At 32.2% G+C, this 15,251-nt stretch overlaps 2 pseudogenes; one reads left to right on the forward strand and one right to left on the reverse strand.

The window, feature by feature from the left end:
* The first annotated feature begins 550 nt into the window (after positions 1–550).
* On the forward strand, positions 551–717 carry LOC125614357 (annotated as a pseudogene).
* Positions 718–2,296: 1,579 nt separating this feature from the next.
* LOC107152564 lies at positions 2,297–2,963 on the reverse strand (annotated as a pseudogene).
* Positions 2,964–15,251: the final 12,288 nt, after the last annotated feature.

Genomic DNA, 15,251 nt, shown 5'->3' on the forward strand with positions numbered 1-15,251 from the left:
TGAAAAACCACTGGAGACAGAATTTTGTATGTTGGTTCATTATAAAGTTAATATAAAAAAACAATGGTTTTCCTACATATTAATGGAAAGTATTTAGAAATACAATAAAAGGACACATGCCATTTTTCCTAATAGCAGAATGATAACATAAAAATGAATTAACACAGCAAACAATCACAAATTATACAGAACCTATAGAGAAAATACAACTAGCAATGAATTCTCTAAGAAAAAAAATCAGCATATAAAACAATGCTTTTGGAAATATTGAAACATATTTTATGTAATTCTAAGAACAAAACAATAACCAAAGCTTAAATTTTAATTTTATGAAAAACTACAAGAGTTAACCACATTGCATTTTAAACCATCAAGATTGTGACAAATTCAGTAGAGAAAAATCAATAGATTTAAATGTTCTTCTTTTAATACAAGAAGACTTAAAAATAAAACATAATTCAATTTAAGAAGCTATGGAAAGCATAAATAAACTAAGAACTAAGGTTTGAAAAAAGATACCTGAGCAGTTCATTAAATTGAAATACCCATTATCGTTTCTCGGCCTTTTGGCTAAGATCAAGTGTAGTATCTGTTCTTATCAGTTTAAATTGAAATACCAGGGCTGGGGTTGTAGCTCAGTGGTAGAGTACTTGCCTTACATGTGTGAGGCACTGGGTTCTATTCTTAGCATCGCATAAAATATCTATATGAAACATCTTCCCTGGATTTGGATTGTACAAAATATCTTTCCTTTTGAATTTTCCATCTCATAATACAGATGAAGCACACATATTTAACGTATTTTATCATTTCTGAGATATGTAATTTTTTCTGATTAAATCAGCTTTGCTATTAATGTACATATAATCTTTGGGATTTATAGTTTGATCAGATGTATTAATCACATTAATTTAGACTCCAGGAGAGCAATTTTGATGTTACTAATAAATATTCAGTGTTCTAGGTGTTGGGCCTAGTATTCTATTAGCTCTGTTCCTTTTATGCTAGAGAAGTAGCTAATCTTTTTGTTTCCCAAATTTTCTTCTAGTTTCTTTCTCAAGTTGTGACTTACACACCCATAGAGTTTATCTTAAAAATTAATCTTGGGCTGAGTACAGTGGCTCACACCTGTAATCCCAGTGGCTCAGGAGGCTGAAACATGAGAATCACAAGTTCCAAACCAGCCTCAGCAAAAGGCAATGCAGTAAGTAAACAGCTGAGTGAGATCCTGTCTCTACATAAAACACAAAAAATAGGATTGTGGCTGTGGCTCAATGATGAAGTGCCCCTGAGTTCAACCCCTGGTAGAAAAAAATAATAATAATCTTGGATCAAAGAAATGAGAAGTCCTCTGTTTTTTCCCTATTAAATATGAAAGTCTAAGTTGAAATACATTTTTATTCTACTTTTTTGAGTGAATATTTTAGGAACCTACAACTAATTGCAAATTCATAAAAATAGGCTAATTTCAATTATCTGGGAGAACTGACCCAGTATTGGAAACTTCTTTATTCTTTATATTAATTACATTTCAGAGATTTACCCTCTTAATGCATTTTAAGTGTACAATACACTACTACTAATTATAGGCACAGTGTTGTTCAACAGATCTCTAGAATTTATTCATATTGCATAACTGAAATTTAAACAACAAATTTGCATGTCTCCCTCCTCCCAGCCCCCAGCATCCTCCATTCTAATCATTATTCCTGTAAGTTGAACTATTTTAGATACTTCCTATAAGTGGACTCACACAGCATTTGTCTTTCTGTGACTGACTTATTACACTAAGAAAAATGTCCTTCAGATTCATCTATGTTTTTGCAAATGACAGGATTCACCTCTTTAGAGGGACTGAAAAATATTCCAGTGTATGGGTGTCACAAATATATCACTTTTCTTTATCTTTTGACTTATCAAAGGACATTTGGGTTATATTCTTATTTTGACTATCTCTTTGAGATCCTGATTTCTGTAATTGTGTGTGTGTGTGTGTGTGTGTGTGTCTGAGAGAGAGGGAGAGAGAAAAAAAATCAAGAGTAAGATTGATTAGTGGATCCATATGGTAGTTCTATTTTTAATTTTTAAAGGAACCTCCACACACTTTTTTAAATAAATATTTTTGTTGTAGTTCTCAATATCTTTATTTTATTTATTTATTTATATGTGGTGCTGAGGATCGAAGGCAGGGCCTCACTCATGCTAGGCAAGTGCTCTACTGCTGAGCGATAACCCCAGCCCTCCACATACTTGTTTTTAATGGAGAACTGCTACTTCGTTGTCCTTTGACCTAGTCTTTTTTTTTTTTTTTAATATCCAACATGTGTTTATTGGGATGTTTTCCCACTCATCTTGATTCAGGTTTTTTTTAGTGCTGCTTCCTCCTGAAGGAGCATCCTCCTGTAAGTCTTGCTTTTCTTTTCCCATAGGCTAGCAGAGGACAGTGAAGCAGCAAATACACAAAACTACTGTTTTTGCATCGCTAAAAACTGTGGTGATTTTATAGCATCCCGGGCATTTCACATCCATGAAATAGGAATTGGGGCTCTGCACCAGGCTCTTCTTCTTGTATTTCCTCTTCTCTTCTGGAGAAGGATGAAGGAGATCCTTTTCTAGAGGCAAGTTCTCTTGGAAAGGTTGTCACCACTGGAAAGTGACCTAGTCTTTATTGCTTTTTCTTCTCAGGTAGCAGACTCTTATACTTACAAAAAGGGTGATTTTCATGGATTTAATAAAGGAAAGAATTGGAATGTTTGTTGTCACTGTTGCTTATGTGATATTGACATGTTCGTTCAAACATATGACCAGTTACATCAAATAATGTTCCATTTGGTGGGGAAAAAATCAAGCATATAATACAGAGATTGTATAATAGACAAAATAATGGCTGCTCAAAAATGTCCACATTCTAATTTTCAGAACTTGTAAATATATTAACTTACCTGGGAAAGGCTATTTTCCATGTTCAATTAAATGTACAAACTTTCAAATTGGGAGAATAAATTACAACTGCGTCTAATCTACTCACATGAGACATAAACCGTGAAGCTTCTCCCATTTGGAGTATAAAAGATCAGGCAGAAAAATTCAAACCAATTCTAAGCAAGAAAAGGACTTAATCCTCTTTGAAAATGGAAGGGAGTTACAAGCTAAAGAATGTGGTTGGTTTTTGCAAGTTGAGAATGACCTCTGGCCAATAGCCAGCATTGGATTGGGGATTCAATTGTATAAACACAAAGACTGACACTGTGCCAACAGCATCAAAGTGCTTGGAAGCAGAATCTTTCTTATAGACTTAAATAATGAACACAGTTTTCTGTTGACACCTTGAGTTTACTTCAGGGAGATGCGTGTTGCATTTCTACCAAATTGTGATAAAATAGGTAGATGCTATTTTAAGCTAATTTGTTAGGGTAGCAATAAAAATATAAGCTTTATTGAGTCCTATTAGAACTCCATGAAAAATTAACCATAAAAGGCACATTTAACCAGTTTCTACCCTCAAAAAGGAATAGTAACCTTTTCCCTTTCTTCTTTTCCTGTATGATTTGTTATGTAGAAAGTCAGGGAAGTGGGGACACGGTCTAATCTTCAGAGCAGAGGCGGGAAAGGCATTTTAAAGTTTACCAGCACTCCATTTTCAAAATGTACTCAGAACAGTAGTATATTTAGTGATCTTGTCCCAGAGCCAGACATTTGGAATATATAATGTTAGCTCTTAAAATGAAAATACCCTTACATTGAGTCAGTGAATTAATTCACAGTTTGACACAATTTATAATTAGCAACATATTTATAAGTGTTATCTACTTGATTCTCATAATTACTTCCGGTGGTAGCTCAGAGGGATAATAACATTTTATAGATGAAGTAAATAAGGTGAAGATGGGTTAAATGTTTTTTAGAGGGTCACAGGAATAGTGTTAAAGCAAGGATTTAAACTGCCTTTGGATTCTATTCAGTGACCTCTGTTCTCCCTTAGAGAAGACTTGACAAACAATAGAGAAGGCTGCTTGGATTTCTCAGTAATCTAGCTTAAAGCCATTCTTTTTCCCCCTCCTTGTTATTTTTATACTTGATTCATTAATCTTTTATCAACAATTGAACTACAAGTTTAATCCCTCCACAATTTTTGTAGGAAAAATTTAAATTCCAAAGGAATTAAAATATTCTCTTTTGAAAAAACGCATTTAATGTTTTAACATTCAAAATGTTTTCTAATGAATATTGCTTCTCTTCAAACAGCAGCATAAATATTTTCTTGTATAAATATTTTTAAATATTATTTTCTATTTACTATAGTGTGCTTTTCTAGGATAAAGTTTCAGAGAGTATACCCATATCAGGGTTCCTAGTTTATATGAGTATATCAGGGAAATCCTCTCAAGGAAGTGACCATTAGGGTAAGTTATGAAGGATGATTAAGATTTACCTAAATAAGCAGCAAGAGAAATAAAAAGTCAGTGATCGTAGGCATTTTGACTGAAAGCCAATAGTAGCCTAGAGAAAAGCAGTTACTTGAATATAAAAATCTTCAAGGAAATTCTATGTGATCAGAGACAGAAATATAAGGATATTAAGAAGATAACACCTGGATACTGGAGAGGAGTCCTACTCTTCAAAATGTCCTGTGTAAGACTGCAGGAACCGGGACATCACTTGGGAACTTTTTAGAAAAGCAGAATCTTTGTCCTACATGTGCTAAATAGTATTAATTTTAATTCTAATGAGATATGAATTCATATAAAATAAAGTTCACATTTTAAGTGCAATACTTGATGAATATTGACATGTATATACTCAGGAGGTCATAACCACAATCAATGGAATCAACATATTCATCATTCAAAAAGTTTTCTTATGAGGTGTACAGTGTTTGTGTCTGGTATAATATTAGTACATTTCTTATTGTTTTCCTTTGCTGGATAATATCTTATTGTATGGATATGCCACATTTTGTTAATATCATCACACATTGATGAATATTTTGAATTTTTTTTAGTTTTTGGTTATTACAAATGAAACTGCTGTGAGATTCATGAACACGTCTTCATGTGGGCATATATATATATATATATATATTTTTTTTTCTTGGTTGTATATCTAAGAGTGAAATTGTAGGTTTTGTGTTTTTAAAGGCAGATTCTTAAAATGTAATTTATGTGTACTATAAAGCACATAGATTTCAGTTTACCTTTTTAGACTCTGCAGTTTTAAAAAACATAATCAACTAATCACTTCCACAAACAAGCTATGGAATATGTTTATCAATCCAAAATTGTTCCTATGTGTCTCTTTTCTAGTTGATCCTTCCTTCAGTGTCAAAACATTGGAAATTCCTCACATATTTTTTAGTTTTATTCTTTTCAGAATGTCATATATGGAGGCATACAGTATATAATAATTTTGAATCTATTTTTTTTAAAGTTACTGTAATACAACTGAGATTCTTCAGTGTTGATGTGTGTATCAGTAATTGATTTCTTGTTATTGCTGAGTGTTTTCCATTGCATGAATGCATCATGCATTCATTACTTGATGAATTTCTTACATGTTTCTGGTTTTTTATGCTCAATTTTGTTAGGTATTACCTTAGAGTTTCTTTACTTAGTAGTTGTGTCAGGAGATTTATAACAGAGTTCCATCTTAAATTTAGGAGTTGGAGCCCAGGAAAAGACATTCTGATAAGATCTAAAAGTAAATCATCTATACTGTAGAATCTAAGTGGTCAAGATTATGTTTTATTGTAAAAATAATTGAGCTTCAATTGTATTGTTAGATTGCATGATATCTATCCTAATATTTTACAACACTGGGCGTGATTTTTACTTCAACAATTACCTTATGTATTTATGTGAAAAGTTGTGAATTGTGAAACTTCTCAGACTATTAGACTCACCTGCCAGTTATATAAAGCAGTTGCTTATTCAGTGATATATTCACCTAATTATTTATTGATATATTTTATCCATAAGAGTATGCCAGCTTGTTTTGGAATTATTTCATCAAATGATTTGTGAGGGTATAAATATCTCTATGCTAATTAAATTTAGTTATGTTTAATAGTATTTTATGTTTTGTATGTGGACATGTTTTGCATGAATATCATGATCACTGATTGTTCAAATTCAAGTGTGAATTGAGCAAACATTTTATTAATTTCAAATATGACACTTCAAATAGAGCAATTTTGTATATTGGTTCAATGAATTTTATTTTGAATTTCTGATCCATTTCTTCCATTAAATTTTATTATAAAAATATTAGAAGTAAAGGAGATATGTAGAAGGGGAAAACTACAGTCTATGCTCTCAAGGAAATGATTATCTATTTTCTTTACCAGTTTTTAAGCCCCAGGAGGACTAAAATTATGCTTGGCACACTGCTTACTGCATTGTGAGTTATCAAAAAATTTACGTTGTATAAATGAATGATCAAAACTTAAAAACAGGGGCTGGGGATGTGGCTCAAGCGGTAGTGCGCTCGCCTGGCATCCATGCGGCCCAGGTTCGATCCTCAGCACCACATACAAACAAAGATGTTGTTGTGTCTGCCAAATACTAAAAAATAAATATTAAAATTCTCTCTCTCTCTCTCACTCTCTCTTTAAAAAAAAATAAAAATATACAGAAATTAAAAATCATGAACATGTTTTGAATATTGTGGTCTATACTTTAAGAGAGACAGAGTGACCACTGAAGATTCAGGGAGGATAAAAATCATTTCAGAGTATAAGAATCTGAAATGATTTAGTAAAATGGTAACATATGACCTGGAACTTGAAGGAAAAAGGACATCTTCTCACCTTCTCATTCACTTTCCCTTAAGGAAGATAGAATGACTTAATTTCTTCAGAAATTATTAGATAAGAACATTGTATGTATGTTTTTCCCTCTCCCTTACAGGAGTCAGGCTGATTATAGAGATGGTATATTTTTCCATGTTCTTCCATGACATAAATTTTATGTGATACTTTAATATCATACTTTATATGATTATCTAGTACTGCCTAGTACTGGTTGGGTATGTCTACCTAATTCTAGAGCAGAGTATTAAGAAGGTCAATTTCTGTTTGTCAAAGACCCAACCCACATTCTTTAATATTAAATATTGTTTGTAATAAGGGGATTTTTAAAAAAATTTGGTGATTGAACCCAGGGTGTATAACCACTGAACCACATACCTAGCCATTTTTTTAAATTATTTTGAGATAGTTTCCCTAAGTTGCTTACAACCTTGCTAAATTCCTAAGGCTGACCTTAAACTTGCAATCCTCCTGCCTCAGCCTCCCAAATCAGTGAGATTACAGCTTTGCGCCACCACACCCAGTATAATTTTTTGTTGCCTGTCTTTAACTCCTTGGCTCTTTTAATTATTGGTTCAATAATTGCATATGAGAATTAGAAGTGCTATGTACTGACACACTAAAACACCAAGTATCACTATTGAGAGTCTGTTTGCTAAGTAGTTTAATGTATAGTCTTGCTCAGTCTTTTCTAATAACCCTACAGAGTGATACCAATAATAACTTTCATTGCACATATAAAGAAATTGAGATTATAAGAGTTAGACCATTTGCTCAAGATGAATCTAGGCTCAAATATAAATTTGTCTTTCTACCTTATATTATACAGAACAAGAACAGCAGTAAATGAAACACTTGATCACAGGCAAATAGTAGTAACATGGGCAGGCAATAGAATTTAGTATACATATTTCTGGATTTTTTTTTTTTGGACTTTCAGAATCTTAAAACGTGGAGTGTGGACACATGGTTAAGTTCAGTGTAATGTGCATATAGTTGAACATAAAAGGCTAGAAGTAAAAAAAAAAGCAACAATGATTAGTGCTGTGCACAGAAGGAGTTGAGTTACATTCACTGCTATTTGGTAGGGAAAGGGAATAAATGGATTATTGATACCATGACACATGGTTTAATCATAGAGTAAGTTATTTCAGAATAGGGACTGATTCTTCCACTTCTCTCTCAAATTGGAAGATGTTATCATTTCTGATAAAGGAAAGTCTATGAAACTTCTCCTACTACAGGAATGGCAAAGAGAAGGTGATTTATAGAAAGGCAAACTGAGATAGAAGTCACTTCAGGAAATATTTTATAGAATTAGAAGAGAATTTATGTATACATTGGGATGACAGTAAGAAATTTCCCAGAATGTTGGAATAAGTGTTCCCCTAGAAGTTAGGCTAGTTGAATTGTATATGATAGGACGATATAAAATATCTTTTTATATTATTCAGTGAGAGTGACATTTTGAAGTATAATGAATTAAAATATGATTAAATGCAGAGGAATTAAACGAAGGTTAGCATGGAAACATTTCCTGCTCATTCTACGTAAACCTGTTGCCAAACACATAGAACGTTTGGTTTTGAAGAACAAACGTAATATCATACCCTTGTCACGATCACTTTTATCCTCATGAATGTGCGTGGATTCAGTTATTTTCATTTAATCTCCATTGTCTTTATGATCTTCCCAAAGGAAAACAAATGATAATAATGACAATGATGGAAAACTTCAAATACTCCTCTTGGAAGGAAACCTGAATTGAGTGAATATAGTCAACACCAAGAATTATTATTATACCACCAAGCCTTGACCGATCAGGTGAGCTGAACCAGTCCGGAGTGATAACATAGTAAGAGTTCTTCAAATTAACTTAGTACAAATGTCTTGTATGGTCTTCAGCTTTACAAAAGATATACATCATCATAATGATAACTCAAGGAATAAAAACAGCATTTCTAAACTATCATCATATACATTATCTATTGATAAGCAAATGGTTTATTTATAAAGATTGTAATCAGGTAAATAACATGAATTATAATGCAATTTACACAGAACAATCTCAATTTAAATATAGCAATTCTTGATTTTAGTAAAGCTTCAGGCTATATTTTGTCTAAAAGTGGGTCAAGAAGAAACTTTGTGCCCTTTTAGAAAAATATGGTCACATTTAATCCTCTTTTTTTCCTATTGCTTCACTTAGTGAATATAATAAGTACAAAATACATCAAATTATAAACAATGGGATTAAATAGAGAAAGTTACTATAGTGTAGGATTTAAAGTATTAGCCCATTTAACTTGCAGTTTTCAAAAACATAATACAAACTGCCTGAAAGGAACATGAGCAATAGTATATGGTAAAACATATTATGAGAACATTGCATAGTTATGAGTATATTATTTTTGTAAGAATTCTATATTTAAATCCATTACAGAAAAAAAATACTAATTTTCATTTCCAAAAAAAAAGGCACATGTTTACTAAAATAATGACTGGAAATATTTGAATTAACACTTAGAAATACTGTTGAGAGGTTGAGATCCTACTATTTTCAAAAGCTTCTATTGAGTTTAATGACATAGAGGCCATTGCTGAATTTGCCAAGAGCCATTTTAATGAGATGATTGGACAGAAATCAGAGCGATTCAGTTGATGAAGAGATAGAAAGAGAAAATAAAACATGGCAATGGTAAACAGATCTTAAAACATTGTCAATAAAGGAGAAGACAAAGCTAGAGATATTAAGTCAATGAAGATTTTGAATATTTTTTCTCTTTCCACATTTTTATTTGGTGCACTATAGTTGTACATAATGATGGGATTTTTTTGTTACGTATTAGTACATGTACACAGTATAACAATATAATTTGGACAATATCACTCACCAACAGGAAGTTTTTATCTTTTTTTATTCTTGATTTTTATTGCATTGGAGACTGGAAATTGTTCCATTGTAGATGAGAAGATGAAGGTAGAGAAAGAAGTCATGTAGGATTTTATTTTCTTTAAAGATGCAGAATTGAATAGGATCCATACAATAGGCATGGGAATAAATCTTGGTTAAGGTAAGAGACGGTATATGTTTAAGGTCAGTGGTTTACATGGGGAATAACAAAAGTTGCATGTTCTACTTTATTACCTTTGTTTTCTCATGTAGGGTAGTAAATTTCAAAGAATGATAAAGATATAATAATCAGATGAATTATTAAACAAATAAAGAACTTAGGGTGCATTACTAGGTATTACTAAGGGTCAACTTTTGTTTGGGAATATATATTTGTATGAAAACACTTTGGAAATTGTGTGATTTTCTTCAGATTTGGCACAGAGAATCTTGATAGTTGAATCTATAAAAGATTGTAATATTGCTATAGTGATAAAAACATAAAACAGTGAGACAACAGAATTAAAGGGTGTTATCACAAGCTACGAAACCAAACTAAGTGCCCTTCAATAGACGAATTGATAAAGAAAACATGGTGTATATACATAGTGGAATTTCATTTTGTCATAAAGAGGAATGAAATTATGGCATGTGATGGTAAAATGATGGAACTGGAGAACTTCATAGTAAGTGAAATAAGCTAGTCTCAGAAAGGCAAGGGTTGAGTGTTTTCTCTCATATGTGGAGCTACTACAAAATGGGGGACAGGGGAGAAAGGAAAAAGGAGTGGAGGAATTTCATCAAAATAAAAGATTCGTGGGGAAAGGACAAGAAAAGGAATGGACAGTGGAATGAATCTGACCCAACATTCCTATGTACACATATGAAAATTATAACAGTGAAATTTACTATCATGTATATCAACAAAACAATAAATACAAAACAAAAAGAAAGAAGAAAAAAAAAAACTATAGACAGTGCAATGGCACACACCTGTAATTCCAGTGGCTGGGTAGAGGGTGGGGGGATAAGGCAGGAGGCTCACAAGTTCAAAGCCAGCCTCAGGAACTTAATGAGGCCCTAGGCAATTTAGCAAAACCCTGTCTCAAAATAAAAAGTAAAAGGGGCTGGGGATATGGTTCAGTGATTAGATACCTTGAGGTTCAATCCCTGGACTAAAAACAAACAAACAATAAAAAAGCTATAAGTAAATAGAAAGATCAGTAGAGTAAAAGGAAAGGAACAGGGGGAAGGAGAATGGTAGGGAAAAGAGAAGTAGTGGACACTAAATTACAGTATATTTTATGCTTTTATAATTATGTCAAATTAAATTTTAATTATGTACAACTAAAAAGAACTGATACAGAAAAAATTAAAGAGATATTATCAAGAGAGTGATATGGGATCTTGGATTTTATAAACTTTATATTTAGATTATAATCTAAGTATTAAATTACCGGATCACTTTTTCATTCCCTAGAACATTGCAGATGCTTTAGAATGTGAGCCTTCCACCTGTGGCTGACATTAAGGCTCTGTGTAGGCAGAACTATAAATGGCAGAATGCTGGACACATGTACATGTGCATGGCCTTCCTACATTCCCAGGATATACTGGAATTTTAATTGACACCCATATGGAAAATCATGCTCCAATTTTTACCTTTTTTTTTTTTTTTTTTTTTTTNTTTTTTTTTTTTTTTTTTTTTTTTTTGGTAGTGGGGATTGAACTCAGGGGCACTCAACCACCGAGCCACATTCCCAGCCCTATTTTACTATTTTGTATTTTCTTTAGACAGGGTTTCACTGAATTGCTTAGCACCTTACTTTTGCTGAGGCTGGCTTTGAACTCACAATCTTCCTGGCTCAGCCTCCTCATCTGCTGGGATTACAGGTGTACACCACTGCACTCAGCTAATTTTTATTTTTAATTGTTTTTTATCAGTCTTTTGTTAGCTCCAGCTCACATTGACACTTCAGCCCTTGAAGTATTAAACAATTACAACAGATTTTTTTGACAAATACCCTAGGATTATTAGTGTTTGCACTGAATTTGAAACAGATCAAATGTTGATATTCCCTGAGAATTGAGTTACTGAGGAGCTGACAGATATGTCAAGAGTGAAAAGTTTCTGAGGACAGGGCTTTCATACAGATCCAAATACATTCATTTCCCTATAGTATTTTCTACACTGGTGGTTTTCATGGAGATTATTTTAACACTAGCACAGAATTGGGACAACAGATTTGAGAATAGAGTATGCATAAATGCTATCATTTGCTTTTCTTAGAATGTCATGCTGTATATGTTTTTTTGATGTTGTTTCTTCAAATGTTCCACATATTGTGGTAAGCCTTTGATAAATTTCTAGAATTATTTAAAGTTAACTTTATCAATTTTTAGATAGTGTTTTTATTGCTTTTATGAAGGAGCAGAGTTAGAAAAATTTTTCTTAAGTAAATACTGTCTGGGTTGCTCCAAGACTTTCATTAGTTTCTAGAGTTCTGAAGATGTTTATTCTAGCAATTTTTGGCCAGACTCCTTATTGATTTTATGGAGGAGAAAATTTTTGTATGTTCTTATTCTGTTTTTTTGCTGTGCTAGCATTTAGTTGTTGAAATATTTTTTCTGCTTCTAACCCTTCTCAATCTACAATTATGTATGTATTAGACTGCTATGTTTCCCTATATATCTCTGAGACATCCTTTACATTAAAATTTTTAAGTGACATAATATTTATACTTATTTATTAAGTATGGCATTGTAATTCAGTACATGTACAATGTGTAACAATCAAATATCATTTCTATGTGTTAAGAACCTCGAAACTGTTCTCCATGGGACTGGGGTTGTGGCTCAGTGGTTGCCTTGCATGTGTGGGGTTCAATCCTCAGCACCATATAAATAAATAAAATAATAAAATGGGGCTATTGTGTCCATCTACAACTAAAAAGAATTTTTTAAAAAAAATTTAAACTGTTCTTTATTATTTTGAAATGTTTAAGAAATGTTGTAGACTATATTTCTCTACTATGCTACCTTGATAGAAATAATTCTCCATGTAACAGTATTTTGGTACCTGTATTTTATTCTCTCTTTATTTCTAGTCTTCCTATCCTTCCTAGTCTCTAGTGACCTCTGTTCTACTCTCTCTTTTTTATGTGGTAAACTATTTCAGCTTTCACAAATGAGTCAGAACATACAGTATTTAGACTCTGAAATCATACGTCGAAAAAAGAATAGCTCTTCAGTAAGTGGTACCAGGGAAACTACATATGTAGAATAATGAAACAATATACAAAAATCAACTAAAAATGGGTCAAATATCCTAAACAAGAGACCACATACTAGGAAACTACTACAAGAAAACATAGGAGTAATACTTTAAGACATTTCTAGAGGCAAAATATAAATAAGCATAATATATCAAACTAAGAAACTTTTACACAATACTGTTCATATTTTTATAGTATTTTTGCTATCTCTGCTTTAGATTCAATTTTTTATCACTGTATCTTCAGGTTCCTTTTATTTTCTATGGTATCTTTAGTATTAAATCCATTCTCTGAATGTTTTATTTCAAAGATTGTATTTTTCAACTTTCAGATTTTGATTTGACATATTTTAATATCTTCTGTTTTTTACATATTTTTCTTTATGCTTTCTCCTAAATATTTGTACATGATTGTAATAGCTATTTTAATCTAATTTTCTAGTGTTTTTCAGCATGTTTCTCATATATGGGTCTATTTCTATTGATGTGTTTTTCTTCTGGTCATAGGTGCATTTTTAAAAACATGTCTAAGAATTTTCTTGTATAACTACACCTTGTCACTTATATTGTTGAATTCTGGATTTTAATGTCTTCATAAACAAGTATTGATGTTCATGTATTTATTTCAGGCAGGAATTCAGGTTGCTTTAAAATTTACTTGATCCTTCAGAGGCTGATGTTTAGGCTTTCTATACACATATATATCAAATCACATAAAGAGTAAACATTATACTAGGGCTATTGTGTACCTATTCTTAAATATATCTAGAATCTATACATAATTATCTGGGTATTCAATATAGTCTTTCCATTCTCACTGCTTGGGACTCAAAATGTCCTTTGTGCAAATTCTAGGAGTGGTTAAATTTATCAATTTCTAGAATTAGTCATTTGTTTGTTCTTTCGGAGTTTTAAGCCATACAAGTACAGATGAATATTCAGTTAAAAAAAATTCAAGGGAATTTTTCTGAAAAAAAATTGTGGTTCTTATTTTGCATATCTTCTAATTCTGTAGTTATTTGTTTTTTATTGTTTCTAGGCTTCATACTCACCAAACTCTGATATTTGCTTTCTTAACATTATATTAGCTTCTTCTACTCTCTCTTCTATACTCTAGAAATGATTCCAGGCATATGACTATGGTGGCATTAGTGCTCAGCTCATTTATTTTTCTTATTTTGGGTATCAAAGTGTTCAATTGTTTATTTCCCACTATCTGCAAACAATTATCATATTTTCTCATGTTTTTTAGTTTTTTTTTTTTTTAAGTAGGAGGGGAAGTCTAGTATCACTTAATCTTTCAAGGCAAGTAGAGGAGAACCTTCTTTGTAAAGGAGTTATTTTTCCTTCCTGAATGCCCTCATGTATCTTTATTTATCCTTGAAATTCGGAAACTTTTTCAGGATAAGTTGTGATGGGGAATGTTCTGTACCATTTTTTCCTGAGATACAGTATATCTTTTTTGTTCCCATACTCCAACCTTTCTGAACTTTCTTTCTTAGCTTTCATATATCTTGCTTCATTCTTCAGGAGCATCAATTCTGTGTAAGTCAGATATCGTTTGTCTGGGTTTAAAGTATTGCTTTTAATATTTTAATCTCTTTTTTGTCTTTTGCTTTTATTTAGTGTAATTTTTTAATATTCTTCCATGAACTTCTATATTTTCAGTAATACTTATGTATAACTTTGTTATTTCTAAAATGATCTTCCATCTACTGTGTAATTCTCTATTTATGTTCTTATTTCTCTTAACTCATCTCTCACTGTTTCATCATTTAATCTAATTTTCCAACTTTTTGTTGTGCAATTTATACTATTTGTGTTTTTGTCTTTTAATTTTTGACTGTGGAGAAACAACAGTATGAATCTCTTTTCTCTTTTGATTTCTTAGAAAATTCTTCTTATGATATGTATTATTCACTGGCCTTTTGTACATTTCTTTTTTTATACCGGGGATTGAACTCAGGGGCATTCAACCACTGAGTCACATCCCCAATCCTATTTTATACTCTATTTAGAGACAGGGTCTCAATGAGTTGCTTAGTGCCTCTCCATTTATGAGGCTGGCTTTGAACTCACGATCCTCCTGCCTCAGCCTCCTGAGCTACTAGGCGCCTGGCCTTTTCCTTCTTTTAATTGAATTAATTCCTTCCTTCCTTCCTCCCTCCCTCCCTTCCTTCCTCCCTCCCTTCCTTCCTTCCTTCCTTCCTTTTTTTGTACCAGGGATGGAACCCAGCGGGTGCATAATTACTGAGCCACATCCCCAGCCCTTTCTTTTA

This window comes from Marmota marmota, unplaced genomic scaffold (assembly GCF_001458135.2).
Source record: "Marmota marmota marmota unplaced genomic scaffold, marMar, whole genome shotgun sequence".
NCBI lineage: Eukaryota > Metazoa > Chordata > Mammalia > Rodentia > Sciuridae > Marmota > Marmota marmota.